General features: G+C 44.9%; 1 non-coding gene and 1 pseudogene across 1 annotated transcript; both read left to right on the forward strand.

Annotated features, from left to right (window-relative positions):
* LOC133256115 (ubiquitin-conjugating enzyme E2 N-like) overlaps positions 1–25,479 on the forward strand; it is a 37,168-nt pseudogene extending 11,689 nt beyond the window's left edge.
* TRNAL-CAA (transfer RNA leucine (anticodon CAA)) lies at positions 25,462–25,534 on the forward strand. Its single transcript has one exon. It is a non-coding gene; the product is annotated as a tRNA-Leu (tRNA).
* Positions 25,535–27,097: the final 1,563 nt, after the last annotated feature.

The raw sequence follows: 27,097 nt of genomic DNA on the forward strand, positions 1-27,097 counted from the left end.
TGAACAAGTGAATTGCAGAACATACACTCAACTGTTCTTTTTACCCATCCATCCATCCACCCACCCAGAGCACACAGCCTAAACACCAAGCTGTGTGCTGAGCACCATGCTGGGAGCTAGAACCCACAGCATGGCTCACAGTGAATATGAATGAATGTGTGTTTGTGTGTCTGTGTATCTTGCCTCCCTTTCCTTGCCCTGCAGAAAGGTGACCTGACAGCCAGGGGCCCTGCTACTGGTGTAGCCAGCAGACGCCTTCCGGGAATGAGGCAAGGTCACGCCTCAGTCAGTGGAATTTCTCCATAAATCAAGAGTACCCCTAGCAGTGGGGTCTGGACAGAGCTAGTTCTTTATCTGTCCCTAGCATCTGTGAGGAAGGACTTTATGTGATTGGACAGTCTTCAGCCTCCCAGAACTACACGTCTGTCTGGGGAGTCAGCGCTGGTTTCCATGAGGCAGAGACAGCTGTGGTGGGCCTGATCTTGACCCGGCCCCCAGCCAGCCTTCACCATCTTGAGCTCATCTCAGCAATGCCACGCAGAGGCTGACCGTGGAGTGGAGGCCTGCCTCAGCCTAAATTAGGTGCACACCTACCCTTGAGTCCCCTGCAGTGATGAAGCAGGTGATTGGCATGGCTGGCATGGAGCTCTGTAATAATAATAACAAATTGTAGCACCGGCTCCATGAGTTGAGAGCTTACTGTGTGTCAGACACTGAGCTGAGTTCTGCCCATATCTCATTTAATCCGATAATAACCATCTAAAGCAGCCAGTATTCCCATCTCCATTTTAGAGATGAAGAAAGTGAGGTTCAGAGTAGTCCTCACCCTTTCCAAGTCTCAGTTTCTACACCTGGGTAGAGGATACAATACCTCCTTAAAGAAGCTAATACAGCAGCTAGGAGCTTTGCAGGGCACTTTAAAATGCACTCAGGGGACTTCCTTGGTGATCCAGTGGTTAAAAATACATCTGCCAATGCAGGGGACCCAGGTTTGATCCCTAGTTGGGCAACTAAGATCCCACAGACAGTGGGGCACCTGAACCCGTGTGCCGCAATCAGAAAGTCTTCATGTTGTGATGGAGATTCTGTGTGCTGCAACTAAGACCCATAGCAGACAAATAAATAAATAAGTAACTTTAAAAATAAAATATACTTAGACCAACAGCACTGCCACAGAGCCAGAGGAAGTCAGGGTCACCATGTAGTGAGTGCCCCTCTCACCATGACCCTGCGAGGTAGGTCTTGCTGTGGCCACCAGTTCCAGAGGAGGGAACTGAGGCTCAGACGCACCGAATAATTTTGCACAACTAGCAAGTAAATAGCCAGGATTCAGACCCACACTCAGTTCTGTGACCCTGAATACTAGTCATGGTTAGTGTGACAGTGTGGGGTGGAGTGTGCAGCATTTGGAATCAGACTCCAACTCTGATGCTACCTGAAGGATTCCAGGGGGCCAGGGCAGGAACCTCTCCAAGCCTCAGTTTCCTCATATGTCAAATGGGCTTCAGATGCAACCCTTGAAGCAGGGCTGTGAGGACAGAGGAAAATAACGAGGCAGGCGCCCAACCCGGGATCTGTAACATGTGGATGGCACATAGAGGCTGTTAGTGCTCAGTCCCTCTCGGGGGAGGAGGCACCCACCTGGGGGCTTAACTGGGTGGGGTTTACTGTTTCTCATGGATCAAGAAGTGCAGTTCACTTCAGTTCAGTTGCTCAGTCGTGTCCTACTCCTTGCTACCCCACTGGCTGCAGCATGCCATGCTTCCCTGTCCTTCACCATCTCCCAGAGCTTGCTCAAACTCATGTCCATTGAGTCAGTGATGCCATCCAACCATCTCATCCTTTGTCTTCCCCTTTTCCTCCTGACTTCAATCTTTCCCAGCATCAGGGTATTTTTCAATGATTCAGTTCTTCCCATCAGGTGGCCAAAGTATTGGAGCTCCAGCTTCAGCATCAGCCCTTCCAATGAATATTCAAGACTGATTTCCTTTAGGATTGACTGGTTTGATCTCCTTTTAGTCCAAGGGACTCTCAAGAGTCTTCTCCAACACCACAGTTCAAAAGCATCAGTTCGTCGGGGCTCAGCTTTCTTTGTGGTCTAACTCTCACATCCATACATGACTACTGGAAAAACCAGAGCTTTGACTAGATGGACATTTGTCAGCAAAATAATGTTTCTGCTTTTTAATATGCTGTCTATGTTGGTCATAGCTTTTCTTCCAAGAAGCAAGCATCTTTTAGTTTCATGGCTACAGACACCATCTGTAGTGATTTTGGAGCCCCCAAAAATAGTCTGTCACTATTTCCATTGTTTCCCCATCTATTTGCCATGAAGTGATGAGACCGGATGCCATAATCTTAGTTTTTCGAATGTTGAGCTTTAAGCCAACTTTTTCACTCTCCTCTTTCACTTTCATCAAGAGGCTTTTTTGTTCCTCTTCACTTTCTGCCATAAAGGTGGTGTCATCTGAGTATCTGAAGTTATTGATATTACTCCCGGCAATCTTGATTCCAGCTTGTGTTCCAACAAGAGTACAGGAGTGGGTTGCCATTTCCTTCTCCAGGGGATCTTCCTGACCCAGGGATTGAACCCAGGTCTACCACATTGCAGGCAGACACTTTACCATCTGAGCCACCAGGGAAGCCCTCAATGAAGGAGAAGTAGATGCTTTTCTGGAACTCTCTTGCTTTTTCTATGATCAAACGGATGTTGGCGATTTGATCTCTGGTTCCTCTGCCTTTTCTAAATCCAGCTTGAACGTCAAGAAGTCCAGAGGTGGACAGTTGGGGCCAGAACAGTGGCCCCATGCACCACAGGGGTGTGCACTTGTGCATTTTTTCTATAGCGTCCTTAGCAAGTGGCTTTCTCCATCCTGGTCCCAAGATGGCTGTTCTACCCCCAGGCATAACCTTGGTTCCACCCAGGGTAAGCATGTATCACTGGCCAGATCTAGGTCACGTGGCCACTCCTCAATGCAAGGGAGTCTGGGAAGGGGAGACTGCCCTGAGCTAAACCTGGTTCTCATGGGCATGGGGGCCACCAGCAGTTCTGGCCACCTGATATCCCGGCGGTGTGGTCTTCTCCCTTCCCCATCCCCATCGGCTCCTTTTTCTCTTGCTTTTACCTCCTCCTCACACCTGCTGACCAGTGTCTCCTCCAGTGGGACCCTGGTTAGTACCAACAGCTAGACTTGGCCATCTCAGTTGGTCTTAATTTTCATATAGGAAATGCCTCTCTTCCCAGAACCCAAACACATGAGATGCCCAAATGGCCAGGACATGTTTCCTATGTCAAAGATATTCCAACAATCACATAATTGTACTTGACTTTCCAGAACCATCTAGGATGTGCCCCCAGGGGCAGGAAGGCCAAATGGTCCTCTTCTCCCGAAATTAGGTCCACAGTGAAGCCTTTTGGACCCAAGGACTTGCAAAAACTCGAGAAGCCTTCTGAAGAACCCAGAAAGCCTTGATCATCATAATGCCAGAAGGATCCTCTGACAGGGCTACTTGGCTCTGCATGAAGGCTTTTCCTGGTTCCTGTCTGGAGTCCTGGGAATCTTAGTGGTGTAGGGACAGAGAGCGGGTTTCAGATACACCAGGCTGCACTTGAGCATTTCACCCCTTCCAAAGAGGGTTGTTTTGAAGAAATTGAGAGAGTCAGAGGGGCAGACACACTTTTTCACAACTATTTTGTAGTGGAGCTACGGTTCATACCCAGGTCTGGCAACACAATACCCCTCTCCCCATGGCCCAGAAAAGCCCCTGAGTGTCTGAATCAACCCTCCCATTAGATGGATGGGGAAACAGAGACCCAAGTCAGGGAACTGAGGGCTGGGGAGGGGAGGGATTTGGTCAGACACAATGCCTACTTGACAGACGTCTTTAGGCACAAGAGTATGACAGAGATGTTTTGACTCTAATAATCTCAGTTGATTATTTAAAGCAAAGGAGAGGAAGAAGGAAGAAGTGAGAAGGTAAGATCTGGATTCTGCATAATATCACCACATGGAAAGAACCTGCTTCTCTTCTGCCTGGATTGTCCTCTCTCAAACTTCCACATACTCATTTCTTCACACCTTCTGTTGATAGTCAAATGCAACTTTCTATATAGCATGTGCCTCCTGAAATGGTTTCTTTTCCTCAGAAAAGAAGTCTAGGGATGGGCAGTCCAGGGTTAATAGGATGGTTCATGATCCCATCAGGGACCCAGGCACCTCTATTCCTGTCCTCAGCACTTAGCTTTATATTTTTAAGATCAGTTGGTGGTCCTAAAAGGCTGCTGGAGATATAGCCAACAAGCCTGACTTCCAGACAGAAGGAGGAATAGAAAAAAAAGATGTACCTTATTCTTGTTAAGGAAGACTTTACAGAAGTCTCATGTGACACTTGGGCTTACCTGTCATTGGCTGAAATATACTCCATGTCTATATCTATCTGCTAGAGAGATGGGGAAATGTGGTCTTTTAACTGGGCTTCAGTGTCTTCATCGATAAAATGGGCATAAGAATACCCACTTTGATGCCTGTTGGGGCACTAAAGATCAAGAACACAATATCTTAGTAATGATAGTGGCTTAGCAATGGGAAAGCTCAGCCTTTGTCTTACACTGTAACACTTAATTCCTTTGACAACCCCATTTTAATTCCTTTTTTTCTATAAGAAATCTGAAAAATTAAAGAGTTACTAAATAATCAAGGTAAGATTTGAAGCCAGCTGGTTTGATTCCATACACATGTCCATACTGCCTGCAAAAAAACTAGGAATTTGTAATTGACAGGTTAAAAAAAAAAACTTCATGGTATATACCTATTAGAATGGCTAAAGTTAAAGTTGGATGACATATCTATTTATATGACATTCTGGAGAAAGCAAAATTAGGGTCAGAAATCAGATGGGTTGTTAGGGGCTGGGGTGGGGAAGGGTTTGACTACAGAGGGTCAGAAGGGAACTTTTGGGTGATGAAAATATTCTATATCTTGACTGAGGTGAGAGATGGTTACATGAAAGTTATAAAACTGCACACAAGAGCAAAGTTTACTGCATGTAAATTATGTCTCAGTTTCCAAAATTACAACTTACTGTCTCATTCAAATATCCCAGGGGGATTTTCCTGGGGGTACAGTGGTTAAGGTTTCAAGTTTCCACTACAGGGGGGCGTGGATTCAGTCCCTGGTCGGGAACTAAGGTCTGCTGAGCCCTGTGGTGTGGCCAATAAATAAATAAATAAATACCCCAGGGACCACGTGATTCAGATACCACATTGTTTCAATTCAATAGCAAGGAAACAAAAGTTCAGAGGCAAGAGGATCGCTTGCTGGCCACGAGGCCTGTCTCTGTCCCTCATGGGTCTGGGTAAGTGGCAGCAACCATTGCCAAGGCCAGCAGATGATGCCCAGGTCTTCAGAGGAGGCCCCAGCCTCGGGGAGAGCTCCTGCCAGACCCTGTCATTACCCAAGTTGTGTCTGACCTGCCCATTCAGACTGGTCCAGGAGATGGGCCCACAACTCCACTGGAGCCCCAGTGCGGGGACCTGGGACCCTCTGGCCACACAGCTGTCCTCTGTGGTTGGAGGGAGGGGACTCTCCATCCATGTGTCTGTCCTTGGCTGTGTGGACACTAGGACAGGCTTGTTTTGTTTCCTGAAAGCAGCATTCCTAAGTCTGGGGAGGAGCAGCTCCATTAAATACTTTATTTAGTGGCAACAGGGGACCAGCAGAGACAAAGCAAATCCTGCAGTCCTCCACCCCCAGTGGAGGGCCCCTGATGTCAGACCCCGGAGGCAGAATGAAAGAACGGAAACAGAGGGTACCACAAACACAGCAGTCATCTGAAATGTCACCAAAGCTGGAGTTGCCACATATGTTAGCAGATGCTTTAAACAGCGAGTGACAGCAGAGCAAGCCCTGGGTGTGCTGGGGGGCAGTGGCGGCATAGGTTTGGGGACCGCAGGCCTGGGGGCTTCCCAGAACATCCCTCCCGGCCAGTGCACATGCACGGCTCAGACTGGGCGACAGGCTCACTCGAAGAGCTTGGCCAAGATTTATCTATTAACATGTGTTTATTGAGAGCCTACTGTGTGCCAGGTACTCATCTAAGGATATGGATACATTAGTGAGCAAAACACACAGGGGTTACGTTGTAATGAGGAGAGTGAGTCCCTGAAAAAAAAAAAAAAAAGCAACCAAATAAACGTCAGATGGAGACAGATGCTCAGAGGGCAAGGGGAGGGGTGACCAGGCAGGTGGTGTCTTAAACAGGTGGTCAGGGAAAGCCTACCTGAGAGGATGACAGCGGGGCTGTGAGTACAGCAGTAATGCCCTTCACGTGACCCTCTGGGCAAGCACCGAGTTTGGGGTGTGCTTTGTATGTTATGAGGATCAGTAGATGGGATGGTAAAGCTGGAGCAGATAGATGGGAGAAGTAAAGTCAGAGGTGGTAATGAACCGTAGAGGTCACTTCAAGGTCGTGGATTTGATGCCAAGAGAGCTAGGATGACACTGAAGGGTTTTTAGCAGAGGAGCGACCCTCTGGCAGCTGCCTGGACCCTAGACAGTAACCAGGATGTCTCAACCTCTGCAGTGTGACATCTTGGGCTTGATGAGTTTTGCATGGGGATTTTAAATTATGGGGGATACAGAGCAGTGCATTGTGCAATATCTAGAAGCATCCCAGGCATCACCCACTAGATGCCAGTAGCACCCCTACCACCTGGTTGTGATGACCAAAACACGTCTGCAGGCCCAACTGAGAAGTACTGATGCAGAGGGACAGCAGGAGAGTAGGATGATCTGATGGTCTGGGCAGGAGATGGCCAGGCTTGCACTAGGGTGGGAGCAGGGGAGGTTCTGAGAAGTGGTAGATGTCGAAGAATTTGATGCCGGAGAGGAGGACACAATTCATTTCTTTACCTGTTCTCAGTTGTATGTAAACACAACTGAAGGGCCAGAATTAGAGATATTCTGCAATTTTGCAAAAAAGGAGTTGTGGGCTAATATGTGTATTAAAAAGTATTAAAGGAAACACAAGAGAAGGAAGACCAGAGACCTGAGAAGAGAGGCATAGACTATGACCTTCAATTCTTTCTTAATTTTTTTACTCTATGTATATATAGAGTAAAAAATTTTTAATTAATATTATTATATATTAATATATAATAATCATCAATAATATTGATATATTGTATAATAGTATCGTATTATTTTTATATATTAATTAAAAAATTTTACTCTCTCTATAAAAAATCAAAAGATATATACTGTATAACTCTATGTAAGATTTTCAAAATGGCAGGACTTCCCTGGTGGTCTGGTGGCTAAGATTCTATGCTCCCAGTGAAGGGGGCCCAGGTTCAATCCCTGGTTAGGGAACTAGACCCTACACTTCACACCTTAAGAGTTCCTATGCCACAGCTATAGGATCCTGCCTGCTGCAGCTAAAACCTGGCACAGCCAGATAAATAAATAAACATTTAAAAAAGAAAGATTTTCAAAATGCCAAGATTACAGTGATGGAGAGCAGACTAATGGTGGCCAGGGATGCAGAAGGCAAGGAGGGGATGCAGCTGATATGTGACTATGTAATATGATGACATGTAAAATTTTTTACTCTCTCTAAAAAAACTAAAAAGGTATATACTGTATAACTCTGTATAACTGTATATACTTTATAACTCCACGTGATATGTAAAAATGATGCAACCTGAATAACTGGAAGAAGTAGTACCAATGTTGATTTCCTGGTTTTGATAACATGTTATATAAGACGATGCCATTAGGGGAAACTGGCTGAAGAGTACACAGATGTCTCCATGCTATTTTTGTAACTTCCTTTGAGTCTTTGATTATTTCAAAATAAAAAATAGTTTTAAAGGGCAAAGGGAAGGGTCTGTTAAGACAGAAGTCTTGTCTCGTTGACCTGAGCATGAGCTCCGGAGGACAGAACTTCATGGTAAAGCTCAACTCCCCATGCCTCACCCAGCGCCAGCCACCCCATGGAAGACCCTTAGTGCTTGAGAAAAGGGTAGCTGAGGCAGGGGTGGGTAACATGCAGATGTCCTCAGCAAACAGCTGAATGGGAGACAATGGCAGGGAGTGAGTAGGTAGGTGAGGTGAAAAATATGGGTCCAAATACCTCTGAAACATGCATAGAACCCTGCCTGCATTTCTACTGCAACAACTGAGGGCACTTTTGGTGATAGGTACTCAGTTTTGGCTAGAAAAGCCCTGGGGAATGAGCGAGATTAGAATAGGAAGTGATGGTAAAGGAAGACAACGACCAGCACAGTCCCACAGGGGCCAAAGCTTGTGCAGCTGTGAAGGTCAAAGGAGCAGCTGGAACGCCCAGATTGAGCCAGAGGGGCTAGTGGAGGGTGGGGCCCCATAAGTGTGGTCATTCATTGCTGGGCTCAGGACCCACCCTCCACTTTTCCCCAGGCTCAGGAAGGAAGGTGCGATAACCTCGTGGTGAGTCACAGAAGGGAGTGGGCCAGGAGTTGGGATGACCTTGGCTGACCCCTCAGGGCTGGGCTAAGTGAACCCTCTCCCAAGGTGGAGGAAAGCAGGAAAGGAGGTGTACTGCACCAAAGAAGGGAGGACAGTGGAACTGAGAACCCCACCATACTTTAGGATGCAGAGAGCGCCCCCGCACCCCAGCTCCTTTTGAAAGGGAAAGAGCAGAAGTCATGGTCAGTCATGCATCAGGGAAGAGATTGCATGGACAGTCAGCCACCTCAGACCATGGCCAAGACCTAAGATGCCTCCTGACCCCAAAAGGAGGCTGGATTTTCAGTAAGGTCAAGGCAAGGAAGGAAGTGTGCCAGACCATGGGGAGAGGGCTGTGGAAACCCCTGCCCCAGACAGCCTCACCCAAGACACCCTCACTCCTGAGCCCATTGCCCCAGAGACCAGCTCCATCTGAGCTTGGCCATTCTCCCTGTGTGAACCCCAGGGTTTGCATGCAAGGTGGGCACCGGGGAGTTAGGGGTGATTCAGAAACAGAGAAGGCACAGCACTGCTGTGAGCCCCAATCTCCTCCCTGGCCTGTGGAAATATCACTAGGACCCACAGCGTATACTGCATACAGACCCTGTGCCAGGCTGCATCTGAGTCAGCACCAGGCTGTTACAGATCTTCATGCCAGTTTTGTGAAGCAGGTAGCTATGGTACCCACGAGGATGCTATATCATCTTCATGCAGCCCTAAGACATGGCTGGGATTCCAGAACAGGCCTGTCTGATTCCAGCAACCAGGCTTTAACGAGCTCTGTACTCCTGCCCCTCAGATTGCTCTGAAGAGGACTGTGATAATACCAGAGTTCAAAAAAGTCAGAAGCTCATGCCTGTATCTCCAGACTATGTTCACACGGTGCCTGTGCTGAGGATGGTTCCTGGGCTTTCATACTCATACAGAAGGAAGCCCTTCACATTCTCACGGGTCAGGCTCAATCCCACCTCTTCCAGGAAGCCTTCCCTGACTCTTGTAGCTCAAGTGATCTTGCCTGTCTCTCAATGCCTTCAGAATGTCTGCTCATCTGACCCTTTCACCTAATGCTTTATCCCCTCAACTGCATCAACACCCGCCATCACCAAGGCAGGACAGGATAACAGCTGAGATGGCCAAGCACAACACCTGGCAGAGGGAGGGTTCAATAAACACCAGGTAGTAGGGGTACATGGATAGATAGACAGAGATTTATAATATACTGTATATTAACAAGAAAGCTGGCCTTATCTTAGAAAATAACCTTAAGTGAGACTGTGTGTAATGTCTTCACACTTCTCTGTATTTTCTAAATTATGAGACCAAAAATATTACTTTGATGCTCTGGAGGTGGGGGTGGGGAATGAAGAAGCATTAAAAAAAAAAAAAAAAGGCAATGTAATCTTTGAAGCAAACAAGTGCTTCCATAGGAAATGCAGGTGATTTCACCGAGCACCTACTGTGTGACCCTGGGAGGTGCTGGGGAGGCAGCACCCAGGACTAGGACTCGGCCTTTCCCGGGGAGCCTGGATGGGGGCAGCGCCTTGCCTGACCGGTCCTGGAGTAACTGTTCCCAGAGGCACCTGCGAGGTGCTCTCCCAGCCCCAGGGGTGCAAAGGTTTATACAACACAGCCCTTGCCCTGAACAAACTCGCAATTGAATCACATCTTAAACCGTTTATGCCAGCCCTCGGAATAGCCCATAACCCTCACCGGATAACAGACACCTGCCTTCAGCTGCCTGGGCTCACAGCAGCCCTGGGCTCTCAGGACTTAAACCTTTATTAGTCACCTAGTGTTAGGCAAAACTGTACTAAGTCGTTGATGCATTCCCTCCCCACCACTTCCGAAACAGCACTTTCTCCTTTTACAGAAGGAGACACAGGCTCACAAAGGTAGAGAGGGCAGAGCCGGGACTGCTCTGCATGGGGCTCTCAGCTGGACAGGCCAGCAGCCCCTTCAGCCAAAAAGATGGAAGCTGAGCCCTCTGACCAGCTGACCCCACCTGGGCCCTCCGGCTCCCCTAATAAAAGCCAAGCAGAACAGACAGGCAGCCCCATCTTTTGCCCTCTCTTCTCATAAACATGTTTTCTTTTCCTCTAGGAATGGAGTCCAGCTACCCCCTTGCTCTGCTGGTTCATAATCTTTTTTTTTTTTTTTTACAAGGATTCTCAAGTTAATTAACAGCCCTGAGTTGACTATGCTAGGAAAGCAACAGAAGGATTATTATTTTTTTAAAAAAGACCAAAGAGACAAGGAACAAAGTGTAAGTGGTTTTAGAATCCAAAGCAAGGTTCTAGAAAGCTCCTTTGGATCAAGGAAACCTGAGCCACTTTTGTTCTCTTGGTCCACGAAAATAGGAAGGGGAAGGAGGGACCCAGGAGAAAAGGCTGACCTTGCCACATTGTCTCCTATGGCTCCCTGTTACCTGGTTATGAAAGATAAGTCAGTCTGGCATTGCTTTTTCTACCCACTGTCCTCAGTTCTTCTGTCCACCTCCCTGGGAGTGTCCCTTGACAGCTATAGAGGCACACCAGACAGCCTGTCTGTTGTCACCATGCTACAGAAACCCCAACAAGGTCAGTGGTAAAGTGTCTCCCTGGTTGGACAGACAAACCCTGGTTGGGGAACTAAGATCCTGCATGCTGCAGATGTGGTCAAAAAAGAGAAAAGAAATGAGTGGATTGTAGGAAACTCTATAGTACAAACGCTTTTGTTTCTTCAACAAAATATTATAAGAAAGTAAAAGATGAAGGAAAACACTTGCAAATCAAGAGACAATCCCTCCATCATGGGGTTGGGCAGGCTATCTTTTGGGGAGACACACCCTATGAATCTTCATTACAGCCACATCCATAGAGCTTTTTTTTCCCTTTAAGCATCATTTTGATTAATTCCTCTAGAATTCACAGAATGGACTCTCAGGTAGGAAAATCTCAGGCAGAAGTCAGTTATATGATGAAATTTAAGTTTGAAAAAGAAAGCCCTTCTTCCCAGTGTCCCCAGCCACAGGGCAGACCACTCTACAGAGTCTCAAAAGCAGATTCTAGGGTCCCCGCTCTCAGATGGGGAAGGTGGGGTTCAGAGAGGGGCAGGGGCTTGTGGGGGTGACACTGCAGGGAAAAAGATTTCCTGGAGCCTCAAGCATGGCCTCTAGTCCACTTCTCCCAGATGTCAGATGTTTGAGATCCATCACTCTTGACTGATTGAGTGACCATAGGCAGGGTCCCCTTCCCCCAAAGTCACCCTCTCATAGCAAATGGCAAGGTGCCACTGGCTTTTTCCCCAAGCCCCTTAAGTCCTAAAGAAAATCAGTCAGCCCATGACAGACATGCGGGCGCAGAGGATGCATCTGTGCAGGGGTCAGATGTGTGCTGTGCAATCACGTAGGGCTGAGTGACCTCTCTGAACCTCTGTTTCTACTGCTAAAAGTGGCAATGAGATGGATTTTGAAGACTGTGGTGGTAATTGAACACAATATTATATGTGAAACAGCTAGCATGGTGCTGATAGACAATAAATTGAGACCTTAAGACTAACCATTATTCTTATTTAGGTATTTGTTGTTATTATTGCAGGAGGTGGGTGGGCAAAGTCAAAGGCAGAAACTTAAAAGTCTTAAGAACATCTCCCCAGTTCTAGCACTAACTGGCCCCCAGAGACCTTCCTCAACTGACTGGGTCCCCCAATCATTTTTTTCCAGAGATAGTGTTTGAGGGCTGATTGACAATTTCACTTGTGAATAAAGTAGCCTGTTTTCTCAAAGAAATATTGCCCTTTGTTGTTCAAATAAAGCTATTTGTGGTGAGACAGAATGGAGGGGTATGTGACAGAGGGGAAAAAAAGGTGAAACAGAAGAAGTGATGGAGGAAAGACTGCAGAGAGACAGAAAAAGTCAAGGAGGGGAAAGAGCAGAGAGAAAGATGCAGAGTGGACAGTAGAGAGGCAGTTAGGATGGCAAAGAACAGAAAAGAGAAAAAAGACAGGAAGGCAGAGAGATGGCTGGACAGACCTGGAGTAACCAGAAGAAAAGGCGGGTCCCTGCCTCACTGGGGCCAGTTTAGTCCAGCCAGGCCCTATGGTTCCATTCCCCTATCGCAGCTGTCAATCTATGGCCCGGTGAGCGGAGGGCAAATGAGCCTTGAACATGCTATTCTGGACAGGAACAAACACTCTTCCCAGGCAGCCTGTTCTCCGAGGGTGCCTTGGGGAGGGGTGGGGCTCCCTGGGGGCTCTCCTGACTCTGAATGGTCCCTGTGAAGAGGGCTGGGTCCCCAGCTAAGTCTAGGACCCATGGGAGACACTGTCACCAAAGCTGTGGAGAGTCAGGCCCAGGGTGGGGCCAGAAATGTGGCCTGATCAATGCTTCAGGACTAGGCAGAGAGTGGGGTCACAATGCCACACCCCAGTACCTGGCAGGGGGCTTCAGGGCCTTTAGCCCATCACCCCGACCCCAGAACAATACATCTCAAATTGCTGTACCTGTACAGAATCACATGCACACCCCAAAGAAACCACATTTCATCCAAAAACAAGTGTGGACACCTCTCTCTTGAACAGCAACTGGTGACACTTGGACCAACAACTTTGAAACCTCCATTCACTGCTCTCTGACTTTCAAGGTCTTCCCCAAGTTTTCTGCAAATTTCTTGAAGGCTTCCTCTCTCAAGTCACTGCCGTCTCCGAAGACCAGCTCCCACAGTTGTATGTTGTGATCAGTTCCCATCTCATCACCTGTGAGCTGCATGGAGACCCTGAGTTCAGGCTCAGCCCACCCTAACCCAGATGGGAGACAGCCCACTCTCTCTCGGATGCTCACTCTCTCTCCTCCTTCTAAAGACTGTGTAGTGGGTGGTGACGGTGGGATGGGGAGGATAGCACAGAGCATCAGGCTTTGTAGTCCTGTTCTTAAGAGCCTCCTGGCCCCTCTCCACCTGCCACTTTACCCCAGGCTACCCCGCTCCCTTCCTCCCAGGCTAGTCCATCTCCCATAAATCCTAGTTTTCTTCATCTCTTAGGAGGTGGTGTCAGCTCCGCAGAGTTTCTCTCTCAACCCCCTCCCAGCTCCTGGTCTTGTCTCAGCCCAGCAAGAACTTTCCTTTTCATTTAACCTCACCCACCACTGTTGGAAAAACTGGACTAAAACTCAACATTCAATAAACAAAGATCATGACATCCAGTCCCAACAATTCATGGCAAATAGAAGGGGGAAAAGTGGAAGCAGTGACAGCAGTGACAGCCTCCCTGCCCTGGGTCCCTCAACTGCTCTCCTGCCTGGTCCCCCCCGCCGTCCCCCCAGAATCTCCATCCTGCATGGCTCAGATGGCAAAGTGCAGTGACCCGAGCCAGGACCCGAAAGTTCTAGAGGAGTTCATGGAAAGTTACAGGGTCACCATTTCATTTCTAAAAATCAAGAAGTTGGAACTCTACTCATATTCTGTAATAACCTATGTGGGAAAAGAATCTGAAAAAGAATGGGTATAACTGAACACCTGTATAGCTGTACACCCGAAACTAAGACAACATTGTAAATCAACTATAGTATAACATAAAAACTTACTTTTATGTTTTATACATAATTTATACATGCTTTATACATAATTCTTTTCTCCAGAATCTTTATTTTCTCTGTATCTTCCTTTATATTTTGGGAGTCTGCCTGGCGTCAGAAATACAGATCTGCTGGTAACAATTTCTTATAGATTCTGTATGTCTGAACAAATCCTTTATTTCACCTTAATTTTTAAATACTCTTTGCTGGGTTAGAATTCTAAACTGTTGTTGCTGTTTCTTTACACAATTTTAAATATTTTGACATTTAAATAAAATGCCATTCTTTGCATTTTTTTCTGAAGAGAAATTTATTGCAATTCTGATTCTTTTTCATATGTGGCATTGCTTCTTTCCCTGGCCACTTTTTAAATTTTCTCTATATTATTGGTTTTGATCAATGCAATTATAATCTACCTTGATGTAGTTTTATTCAAGTTTCTTGTGCTTGGGGTTCATTGATATTCTTGGTTTGGTGAATTTATAGTCATAGTTCAATATGAAAAATCTCTAGCCATTGTTTCTTCTTATATATCTTTCATTCTCTTTCTCTCCTTTGAAAATTTCAATTACACTAACATTAGAGTCCAGATGGTCCCCAATGACCACGGTTCAACTGATGATTTTTTGACTTGAGGATGGTGCAGAAGTGATATGCATTCAGTGGAAACCATACTTGGAATTTTGCATTTTCCCAGGTAGGCAGTATGCAGGGTTGTACTCTCTCATGTATGTGTATGTGCATTCGTAGTTGCTTCAGTAGGGTCCGACTCTGTGACCCCATGGACTGTAGCCCTCCAGGCTCCTCTGTCCATGGGATTCTCCAGGCAAGCATACTAGAGTGGATTGCCTTGCCCTCCTCCAGGGAATCTTCCGGACCCAGGGATCAAACTCCCATGTCTTACATCTCCTGTTTTAGCAGACAAGTTCTTTACCACTGGTGCCACCTGGGAAGCACATGGTACTCTCTCATAATGCTGGGCAAAGGCAGCTAACTGTCCAATGGGAGCCCCTCCAAGAGCAGCAGGTGGGTCTGACCCAGTCTCCATTCAAATGACTGCTCCTGCCCTGGGTTCTAGAGCATATGATTTATTATAGCCCTCTGAGTGCTGGCTTTCAAAGCCAAACATTCTTGGGTCTGTTTTTCCCAGTGCAGGATCCCAAAGCTGGGGAACCCAGTGTGGGGCTCAGACCCCTTGCTCTGTAACTGTAATTATTCTCCCACGTGTGGGTCACCCACCCACAGGGAGTGAGGGTCCTAACTAGGCTGAGTTTCTGCCCCTCTTACTCATCTCATTGTTCTTCTTCATACGTTTTAGCTTTGTAAAAAGGTCTAGTCTTTAGGTCTACTCATCTTTAGGTCTTCTAGTCTCATCTTTCTACTAGTCTCTAGGTCTTTCTCATCAATAGCTGCTCTGTAAATACTTGCAGTTTTGATGTCCATGGTGGGAGGTGAACTCAGAGCCTTCCTACTCTGCATCTCCGCCATACTCCTCCTGTTGACGTTCTGAATGGGAGTTCCCCCCATGTAGCAAGATTGGAATCTCTGAGGCTCCAGACCTGAGCAGGATTGTGCCCTGGGGTTTGCAGCCCAGTGTTCCTTAGTCATGTCTGCAATAAGGGTTCTGGGATAGAGGTGGGAATCAGTTGCTCCCAACCTCATCCTCCACAGTGGAGGCAGAAGTGAGAGGTGGGTGAGAGGGAGGGAGAGCTGCCATCCCTCCCCTGAGGGACAGGAAGACTCTGTCCCCTGATGCCTGGCTCCCCTTGGTCCAGGAGGTATGGATTGAACCCAGGCCCTGGAAACCATTAATAGATTGAAAATTCATAGATTGAAAGCCATTCATTCGGCCCTTCCCAGACCTGGAGCCTCTGGGGGCAACAGGACACACAGCAAGGAAGCAGAGTCTGGTGGTGGGAGCAGGGGTTTGGAGCCTGACACCATCCTCACTGTGCTGGGATGGATGAATCCTTTCACCTCTCTGAAGCCCAGATTCCTTACCTGTAAACTGAGGATAATAACATACTGACTTTAGAACAGTATAGAGGTTCCATAAAAAATTAAAAATACAAATACCGTCTGACTCTGCAATCCCATTCCTGGGCATGTAACCAGAGAAAACTATAGTTCAAAAAGGTATATGTACCCCAATATTTACAGCATTATTTACAATAACCAAAACATGAAAACAACCTAAATGTCCATCAACAGAGGAATAGATAAATAAAATGCAGTACATATACACAATAAAATATTACTCAGCCATGAAAATGAATGAAATAATGCCATTTGCTGCAACATGGATGGACCTACAGATGATCATACTAAGTGAAGTAAATCAGACAGAAAGATAAATTTCATATGATACTGCTTATATGTCTGCATTGACTATCTGGTGATGTCCATGTGTAGAGTCTTTCTTCTCTTCTGTTGTTGGAAGAGGGTGTTTTCTATGACCAGTGCGTTCTCTTGGAAAAACTCTGTTAGCCTTTCAGTTCAGTTCAGTTCAGTCGATCAGCCGTGTCCGACTCTTTGTGACCCCATGGACTATAGCACTTCCCTGTCCATCACCAGCTCCTGGAGCTTACTCAAACTCATGTCCATCAAGTCAGTGATGCCATCCAACCATCTCATCCTCTGTCGCCCCCTTCTCCTCCTGCCATCAGTCTTCCCCAGCATGGGGGTTTTTCTAGTGAGTTAGCACTTCACATTAGGTGGCCAAAGTATTGGAGTTTCAGCTTCAGCATCAGTCGTTCCAATGAGTATTCAGGACTGATCTTTAAGATTGACTGGTTGGATCTCCTTGCAGTCCAAGGGACTCTCAAGAGTCCTCTCCAACACCACAGTTAAAAAGCATCAATTCCTTGGCACTCAGCTTTCTTTATAGTCCAGCTCTCATAGCCATACATGACTACCAGAAGAAAAAAAAGCTTTGACTAGACGGACCTTTGTAGGCAAAGTAATCTCTCTGCGTTTTAATATGCTGTCTAGGTTAAGCATAGCTTTTCTTCCAAAGAGCAAGTGTCTTTTAATTTCATGGCTGCAGTCACCATCTGCAGTGATTTTGGAGCCCAAGGAAATAAAGTCTGTCACTGTTTCCATTGTTCTCCCATCTATTTGCCATGAAGTGATGGGAACAGATGCCATGATCTTGTTTTCTGATTGTTGGGTTTTCGCCAACTTTTCCCCTCTTTTCTTTTGCTTTCATCAAGATGCTCTTTAGTTCCTCTTCACTTTCTGCCATAAGGGTGGTGTCATCTGCATATATGAGGTTATTAATACTTCTCCAGGCAATTTTGATTCCAGCTTGTGCTTCATCCATTCCGGCATTTCACATGATGTACTCTGCATAGAAGTTAAATAATCAGGCTGACAGTATATACCCTTGATGTACTCCTTTCCCAATTTGGAACCAGTCCATTGTTCCATGTCTGGTTCTAACTGTTGTTTCTTGACCTGCGTACAGATTTCTCAGGAGGCAGGTCAGGTGGTCTGGTATGCCCATCTCTTTAGAAATTTTCCACAGTTTGTTATGATCCACATAGTCAAAGGCTTTGGCTTAATCAATAAGCCAGAAGGAGATTTTTTTCTGGTACTCTCTTGCTTTTTTGATGATCCAACGGATGTTGGCAATTTGATCTCTGGTTCCTCTGCCTGTTCTAAATCCAGCTTGAACATCTGGAGGTTCATGATTCACATACTGGTGAAGCCTGTCTTGGAGAATTTTGAGCATTACTTTGCTGGCATGTGAGATGAGTACAGTTGGGCGGTAGTTTGAACATTCTTTGGCATTGCCTTTCTTTGGGATTAGAATGAAAACTGACTTTTTCCAGGCCTGTGGCCACTCCTGAGTTTTCCAAATTTGCTGGCATACTGAGTGCAATACTGTAACAGCATCATCTTTTAGGATTTGAAATAGCTTAGCTGGAATTCCACCAGCTCCTCTAGCTTTGTTCATAGTGATGCTTCCTAAGGCCCACTTGTCTTCACATTCCAGGATGTCTGGCTCTAGGTCAGTGATCACACCATCATGGTTATCTCAGTCATGAAGATATTTTTTGTATAGTTCTTCTGTGTATTCTTGCCACTTCTTAATATCTCCTGATGCTGTTAGGTCCATACAATTTCTGTCCTTTATTGAGCCCATCATTGCATGAAATATTCCCTTGGTATCTCTAATTTTCTTGAAGAGATCTCTAGTCTTTCCCATTCTGTTTTCCTCTATTTCTTTGCATTGATCACCAAGAAAGGCTTTCTTATCTCTCCTTGCTATTCTTTGGAACTCTGCATTCAAATGGGTATATCTTTCCTTTTCTCCTTTGCCTTTCACTTCTCTTTTTTTCATAGCTGTTTGTAAGGCCTCCTCAGACAACCATTTTGCCTTTCTGTGTTTCTTTTTCTTGGGGATGGTCTTGATCACTGCCTCCTGTACAATGTTATGAACCTCCACCCATAGTTCTTCAGGCACTCTGTCTATTAGATCTAATCCCTTGAATCTATTTGCCACTTCCACTGTATAATCATAAGGGATTTGATTTGTGTCATGCCTGAATGGTCTGGTGGCTTTCCCTACTTTCTTCAGTTTAAGTCTATTAGCCTTTGCCCTGCTTCATTTTGTACTCCAAGAAAAAATTTGCCTGTTACTCCAGGTCTCTTGACTTCCTACTTTTGCATTCCAGTCCCCTGTGATGAAAAGGACATCTTTTTTGGGTGTTAGTTCTAGAAGGTCTTGTAGGTCTTCATAGAACCATTCAACTTCAGCTTCTTCAGCATCACTGGTTGGGGCATAGGTTTGAATTACTGTGATATTGAATGGTTTGCCTTGGAAATGAACAGAGATCATTCTGTCATTTTTGAGACTGCACCCAAGAACTGCTTTTTGAAGTCTTTTGTTGACTATGATGGCTACTCCATTTCTTCTAAGGGATTCTTGCCCACAGCAGTAGGTATACAGGTCATCTGAATTAAATTTGCCCATTCCAGTCCATTTTAGTTTACAGATTCCTAAAATGCCGATGTTCACTCTTGCCATCTCCTGTTTGATCACTTCTAATTTACCTTGATTCATGAACCCAATATTCCAGGTTCCTATGCAATATTGCTCTTTACAGTATCGGACTTTTCTTCCATCACCAGTCACATCCACAACTGGGCGTTGTTTTTGCTTTGGCTCCCTCTCTTCATTCTCTCTGGAGTTATTTCTCCACTCTTCTCCAGTAGCATATTGGGCACCTGCCAACCTGGGGAGTTCATACTTCAATGTCATATCTTTTTATCTTTTCATACTGTTCATAGGGTTCTCAACACAAGAATACTGAAGCAGTTTGCTATTCCCTTCTCCAGTGGACCACGTTTTATTAGAACTCTCCACCATGACCCATCCACCCTGGGTGGTCCTACACAGCATGGCGCAAAGTTTCATTGAGTTTTAGACAAGGCTGTGGTCCATGTGATCAATTTGATTAGCTTTCTGTGATTGTGGTTTTCATTCTGTCTGCCCTCTGGATAAGAGACTGTGGGGGGAAACTGGGTCTTGTTCTGATGGGTGGGGCCATGCTCAGTAAATCTTCAATCCAATTTTCTATTGATGGGCGGAGCTGTGTTCCCTCCCTGTTATTTGACTTGTGATCAAACTATAGTGGAGGTGGTGAAGATAATGGCAACCTCCTTCAAAAGGCAGGGCAAAGGCTAACAGAGTTTTGCACTAGTCATAGCAAACACCCTCTTCCAACAACACAAGAGAAGACTCTATACATGGACATAACCAGATCAGTTCAGTTCAGTTCAATCTCTCAGTTGTGTCTGACTCTTTGTGACCCATGAACTGCAGCACACCAGGCCCCCCTGTCCATCACCAATTCCCGGAGTTCACTCAAATTCATGTCCATGGAGGCGGTGATGCCTTCCAAGCATCTCATTGTCTGTCGTCCCCGCCTCCTCCCGCTCTCAATCTTTCCCAGCATCAGGGTCTTTTCAAATAAGTTAGCTCTTCATATCAGGTGGCCAAAGTATTGGAGTTTCAGCTTCAACATCAGTCCTTCCAATGAACACCAGATGGTCAATACCAAAATCAGGTTGATTATATTCTTTGCAGCCAAAGCTGGAGAAGCTCTAAATAGTCAGCAAAAACAAGACTGGGAGTGGATTGTGGCTCAGATCATGAACTCCTTACTGCCAAATTCAGACTTAAATTGAAAAAAGGAGGGAAAACCCCCAGACCATGCAGGTATGACACAAATCAAATCCCTTATGATTATACAGTGGAAGTGACAAATAGATTCAAGGGATTAGATCTAATAGACAGAGTGCCTGAAGAACTATGGGTGGAGGTTCATAACATTGTACAGGAGGCAGTGATCAAGACCATCCCCAAGAAAAAGAAACACAGAAAGGCAAAATGGTTGTCTGAGGAGGCCTTACAAACAGCTATGAAAAAAAGAGAAGTGAAAGGCAAAGGAGAAAAGGAAAGATATACCCATTTGAATGCAGAGTTCCAAAGAATAGCAAGGAGAGATAAGAAAGCCTTTCTTGGTGATCAATGCAAAGAAATAGAGGAAAACAGAATGGGAAAGACTAGAGATCTCTTCAAGAAAATTAGAGATACCAAGGGAACATTTCATGCAACAATGGGCACAATAAAGGGCAGAAATTGTATTAACAGCATCAGGAGATATTAAGAAGAGATGGCAAGAATACACAGAAGAACTATACAAAAAATATCTTCATGACCGAGATAACCATGATAGTGTGATCACTGACCTAGAGCCAGACGTCCTGGAATGTGAAGACAAGTGGGCCTTAGGAAGCATCACTATGAACAAAGCTAGAGGAGCTGGTGGAATTCCAGCTGAGCTATTTCAAATCCTAAAAGATGATGCTGTTACAGTATTGCACTCAGTATGCCAGCAAATTTGGAAAACTCAGGAGTGGTCACAGGCCTGGAAAAAGTCAGTTTTCATTCTAATCCCAAAGAAAGGCAATGCCAAAGAATGTTCAAACTACCGCCCAACTGCACTCATCTCACATGCCAGCAAAGTAATGCTCAAAATTTTCCAAGACAGGCTTCACCAGTATGTGGATCATGAACCTCCAGATGTTCAAGCTGGATTTAGAACAGGCAGAGGAACCAGAGATCAAATTGCCAACATCCGTTGGATCATTGAAAAAGCAAGAGAGTTCCAGAAAAAAATCTCCTTCTGGCTTATTGATTAAGCCAAAGCCTTTGACTATGTGGATCATAACAAACTGTGGAAAATTCCTAAAGAGATGGGCATACCAGACCACCTGACCTGCCTCCTGAGAAATCTGTACACAGGTCAAGAAACAACAGTTAGAACCAGACATGGAACAATGGACTGGTTCCAAATTGGGAAAGGAGTACATCAAGGCTGTATATTGTCATCCTGCTTATTTAACTTCTATGCAGAGCACATCATGTGAAATGCCAGAGTGGATGAAGCACAAGCTGGAATCAAGATTGCTGGGAGAAGTATTAATAACCTCATATATGCAGATGACACCACCCTTGTCACAGAAAGTGAAGAGAAACTAAAGAGCATCTTGATGAAAGAGAAAGAAGAGAGTGAAAAAGCTGACTTAAAACTCAACATTAAAAAAACTAATATCATGGCATCCAATCCCATCATTTCATGACAAATAGATGGGGAAACAATGGAAATGGTAAGAGACTTTATTTCCTTCGGCTCCAAAATCACTGCAGATGGTGAGTAAAGCCATGAAAGATGCTTGTTCTTTGGCAGAAAAGCTATGACCAACAGAGACAGCATATTAAGAAGCAGAGATATTACTTTGCCAACAAAGATCCGTCTAGTCAAAGCTATGGTTTTTCCAGTAGTCAGGTATGAATGTGAGTGTTGGGCTATAAAGAAAGCTGAGCCCTGAAGAATCGATGCTTTGAACCGTGGTGTTGGAGAAAACTCTTGAGAGTCCCTTGGACTGCAAGGAGATCCAACCAGTCAATCCCAAAGGAGATTAGTCCTGAACATTCATTGGAAGGACAGATGCTGAAGCTGAAACTCCCATACTTTGGCCACCTGATGCAAAGAATTGACTCATTGGAAAAGACTCTAATGTTGGGAAAGATTGAAGGCAGAAGGAGAAGGTGATGACAGAGGATAAGATGATTGGATGGCATCACTGACTCGATGGACATGAGTCTGAGCAAGCTCCAGGAGTTGGTGATGAACAGGGAGGGGTGGTGCACTACAGTCCATGGGATCACAAAGAATCAGACATGACTAAGAGACTGAAATGAACTGAACTGAACTGTTATAACTACATATAAAATGATATATAAATCTTAAAAAATGATACAAACCCACACCTCCTGCTTGGTAGGCAGATTCTTTAACGCTGAACCACCAGGGAAGCCCGTAAAGTAATTATATGCCAAGAAAAAATAATCTTTTGTAAAAATCTGAGAGTGGAATTTGCCTGGTTCACCAGCTCTGAGACTTGAGGCACGTGTCTGAGCCTTCATGTCCTCATCACCAAAATGCCGTCCTTCTCGCCTCTCCTTGTGCTGCTGCGGCTGGGACTCTGAAAGCACACTTCTGCATCGCCAGCATCAGCCCATGAGGACACTGAGGGAGGGTGCAGGGCTGAAGGGGAGGATTGGACTTATCCCCCATGTCTGCTTTATGTTCCAGCAGCATGTTTCACCCCCGCAGCCAGAGATCCTTCCCATAGCAACAGTGGGATCCACTTTGCAGTTTTCCAGCCCTCATAGAACTAGCCTCTTGGTGCTGTATCTCGGAGACTCCAACTCCATACTGGCAGCATGTCCTACACTTCAGGGACCTGAGCGTCAGCCCCACGGGGCCTCTCTTCCAACTAAATTAACTAATTGAAATTATTAAGTTTTAATAATCTAATCTCATCCATCAATTCCCCTGCCCTAGGGTACTAGAAACTTCCAGCAGTTATTACTTCATCAATAACTTAGTTTCCTTCTTACTTTTTCATTTACCCAATTAACAACTTTTTATCTGGTTTAGGACATTTAAATGAATTTCTGATATAAATAAGTATTATGACTTCTATCTCCTAACAGGTCCTGACTGATCCTTCAGGGTATTAAAGCATACTTCTTATGGGTATGAGGATTAAATTAAACAGATTTTACATGATGCCAGGCATGTACGACATCTTCAATTCACATTAGTCCTGTCCTTCCTTCTGGAACACTGTTGAATCATATGGTGCCAACCCATTTTCAAAAATCTTAATTTTCCCCTATTGTTGTTGTTCTGACAGAACAACACTCAATAGCGTCTGACTCTTTGCCATCCCAAGGACTGCAGCACACCAGGCTCCCTTGTCCTTCACTGTCTCCTGGAGCTTGCTCAAACTCTTGTCCATTGAGTTGATGATTTCCATCTAACCGTCTCACCCTCTGTTGCCGCCTGCCCTCCCGCCTTCAATCTTTCCCAGCATTTTCCTTACTGAAATGTCTAAAAGTACAGGTTTGGAGACAAATAGACTTGTGCTTGAATCCCAGCTTTGCTGCTTACTGTGTAACATTGGGCAGTCCTTCATGTTTGAAGCCTCATCTAACAAGTGTAAATGATAAGAACAGCACTTCCGGAATTGCCGTAAGGATCACATGACTAATGTTTGTCGACTATGTCCGGCACAGAGCAGCAGTTAGAAAACTATACCTGTTATGGTCGTTCTCTTAACCATTACTTGTGTTGCACGCTTTCGAACTGCCTCTCCTTCCTAAACACACTTCCCAGATGAGTGTCTGTTAAAACCTTGATGCCCAGCCAGGATGCAATGCTGCACCCAAGGTCTGACCAGAGCAGAGAGGGCAGGTCATGACTTCTTACGGTCAAAATGCTCTGCTCTACATGATGGGAACTGAAATCTCAGTCTGTGACCACTTTATTTGTTTGCACCTCCAGTGTAGCAATACTATTGTATCCGTCTAGGTTACTTGGGAGCAACAGAAAATATTTAGAGCTGAATTATGCAAATCAAAAAAATAGTCAACACACACTGGAATTCTTAGAACATTGTGATGACACTTTTAAGTCTTCCCAAATTGTCCTACAGAGAAACAAAGACCCATAGGCAATATCTATAGCAAAAAACACATGATAAGGTCTCCCCAATGATCTCTTGATATGAGGGCTTGGGAACAACCCAATAGTAGCTAGGAGAACTGGATGGGGTCTACTTTGGGGCAGAAGGAAGCATAAGGAGGCAACTGGACTTCCAATGGCCCACAGTCACTAGGCTAACTAACTGGAAAGCACTGTGGGCCAGTCTGAGAACTAGGAAGGCTTTGAAGGATCCAATATGGGGCGAGTGCACTGGTCCATGTGGGAGAGCTGATAGCACTGGAGCAGCATAGGCCCTTAAACTTATGAAATGTAACAAATGAAAGTTCTTTTCCAAAACAAAGATCCAGACTAAGAAGAAACAGACAGCAGTAGAATCCAAATTGAGCTGAATAAGGACAGTAAAAGGAAAGAAAAAAAAAGTCCAGATAAAAGTAGAGGAGGGGAACAGAAAACTCAGATCTCCAAGAGCGTGAGACCATGTTTTTATCACTTTGTGAAAACAATATTAGAGGGACCTGTGGGGAGAGGAGGGTCTTCCCCAGAGGTTCAGTGGTAAATATTTCACCTGCAGTACGGGAGACCCAGGTTCGATCCCTGGGTCAGGAAGATCCCCTGGAGGAGGTCATGGCAACCCACTCCAGTATTCTTGCCTGGAGAATCCCATGGACAGAGGAGTCTGGCAGGCTACAGCGCATGGGGTCACAAAGAGTTGGACATGACTGAAACTGCTGGGCGTGCGCACACACATGCAGGGAGAGGAGACCAGAGACCTGGCTTGGGATCTGACAAGATGGCTACGATGCCCTAGGGATTGTTGAGGAAACCCATTACTTGCTGGCTGGACCAGTTCCTGGCATCAAAGCAGAACCAGATGAGAGCAATCAATGTCTGTTATTTTAATGTGGCCATTGCTGGCCCCAGGGTTCCCCTTTGAAGGAGGGACATTTAAATGTGAACTATTCCTTCCAGAAGAATAGCCAATGGCAGCCCCTAAAGTATGTTTCATGACCAAAATTTAGCATCCTAATGTAGACAAGTTGGGAAGAATATGTTTAGATATTCTGAGTAGTCCCCAGCCCTGCAGATCAGTACTGTTCTGGCATCCATCCTGGCTTTGTTAAGTGCTTCCAATCCAGATGATCCATTAGTAAATGATGTGTCTCAGCAGTGAAAGACTTGACAAAGCTCAAGCCATAGAAGCAGCTCAAGCATGGACTTGGCTTGGACTCGGCTATATGCCAACATGAATAATATTTATATTAATTGGATCATCAAGTCTTCATCACTTCTCTTGTTCTGCCAAGATGTCTTTCTTTTTGGTTTGATTTTAATGGACACGTCTGCCTTCTTAGCTCAGTAGGCAGTGCATCAGTCTCAAAATCTGAAGGTCCTGAGTTCAAGCCTCAGATAGGGCAGTTTGTTTGGGCTTCCCTGATAGCTCAGTTGGTAAAGAACAAACCTGCAATGAAGGAGACCTGGGTTCAATCCCTGGACTGTATAGTCCATGGGGTCACAAACAGTCAGACACGACTGAGTGAACTTCATTTCACTTTAATGGACACAGTCTTGGAAATATTGCAGATTAAAAGCCCAGACACCTTTTATCCTTTGGTGATTAAATGCACATTAGCATATCTGTGTCTCCTCCTGACTCACTGCTGTAAAGCATGAGCAGAGGCTAGAAAGACACCAGGATTGTTGTGAAACATTTCAAAGCAGTGCACCTCTCTTTAATTCATCTATCCATCACTGTTTAAGTATAAAGCACTGTGAATGAAGGGAATGGCCAGGGTTTGCTGCCAAGGTAATGGGTGTTTTTCTCTATTACTTTTTGAGCTTGTGAGAGTAATTTTATTTTAATTTTATCGACTCCTTCCCTTTAATAGTGATCCAATTTCACTGGTTAAACAGCTAACCATTCTTTAGAATATGCTCTCTATTTATTTAGTTGTCACAGGTGGATAGGTTTAATTGTTTGAGCCAAAATGGGAATATCAAACAAACATCACAGCCCTCACCAATAACACTATGACTTTGCTATCAAGCGTAGACTCCACCTTTCATGTAAAAGCTTGTGACCGTATAGTATGATTTGTCTGGAAACTTCTGTAAGTCTTACGTTTTAGCAAAATATTTTTGTTATTCTAAAAAAAAAAAAAAAGAGGAAACTGTACAGGGATGAAGCCAAAAAAGATATTCTGGTGCACACAGCCTAAAAAGAAGAAAAATGCATTGCATATAGAAAGTGAGCAATAGAAAAAAGTCAGTTCAAATCCCATAGGATGATAATTCTGAAGAAACAAGAGAATGAGAAGAATTACATGTACATATAATAATATATAAGAATCAGAGAAAAAATATCCCCCAGAGACAATAAAACATACCAGAAAGATATGTATGCAAGAGATAGAAATTATAAGCTAACATTAAAAAAAACAAGCTTTGTTTCCAGTTTTTTAAGGAATCTCCACACTGTTCTCCATAGTGGCTGTACTAGTTTGCATTCCCACCAACAGTGTAAGAGGATTCCCTTTTCTCCACACCCTCTCCAGCATTTATTGCTTGTAGACTTTTGGATCGCAGCCATTCTGACTGGCGTGAAATGGTACTACTCATTGTGGTTTTGATTTGCATTTCTCTGATTATGAGTGATGTTGAGCATCATTTCGTGTGTTTGTTAGCCATCTGTATGTCTTCTTTGGAGAAATGTCTATTTAGTTCTTTGGCCCATTTTTTGATTGGGTTGTTTATTTTTCTGGAATTGAGCTGTAGGAGTTGCTTGTATATTTTTGAGATTAGTTGTTTGTCGGTTGCTTCATTTGCTATTATTTTCTTCCATTCTGAAGGCTGTCTTTTCACCTTGCTTATAGTTTCCTTTGTTGTGCAGAAGCTTTTTAATTTTAATTAGGTCCCATTTATTTATTTTTGCTTTTAATTTCCAATATTCTGGGAGGTGGGTCATAGAGGATCCTGCTGTG

Source organism: Bos javanicus, chromosome 2 (assembly GCF_032452875.1).
Source record: "Bos javanicus breed banteng chromosome 2, ARS-OSU_banteng_1.0, whole genome shotgun sequence".
NCBI lineage: Eukaryota > Metazoa > Chordata > Mammalia > Artiodactyla > Bovidae > Bos > Bos javanicus.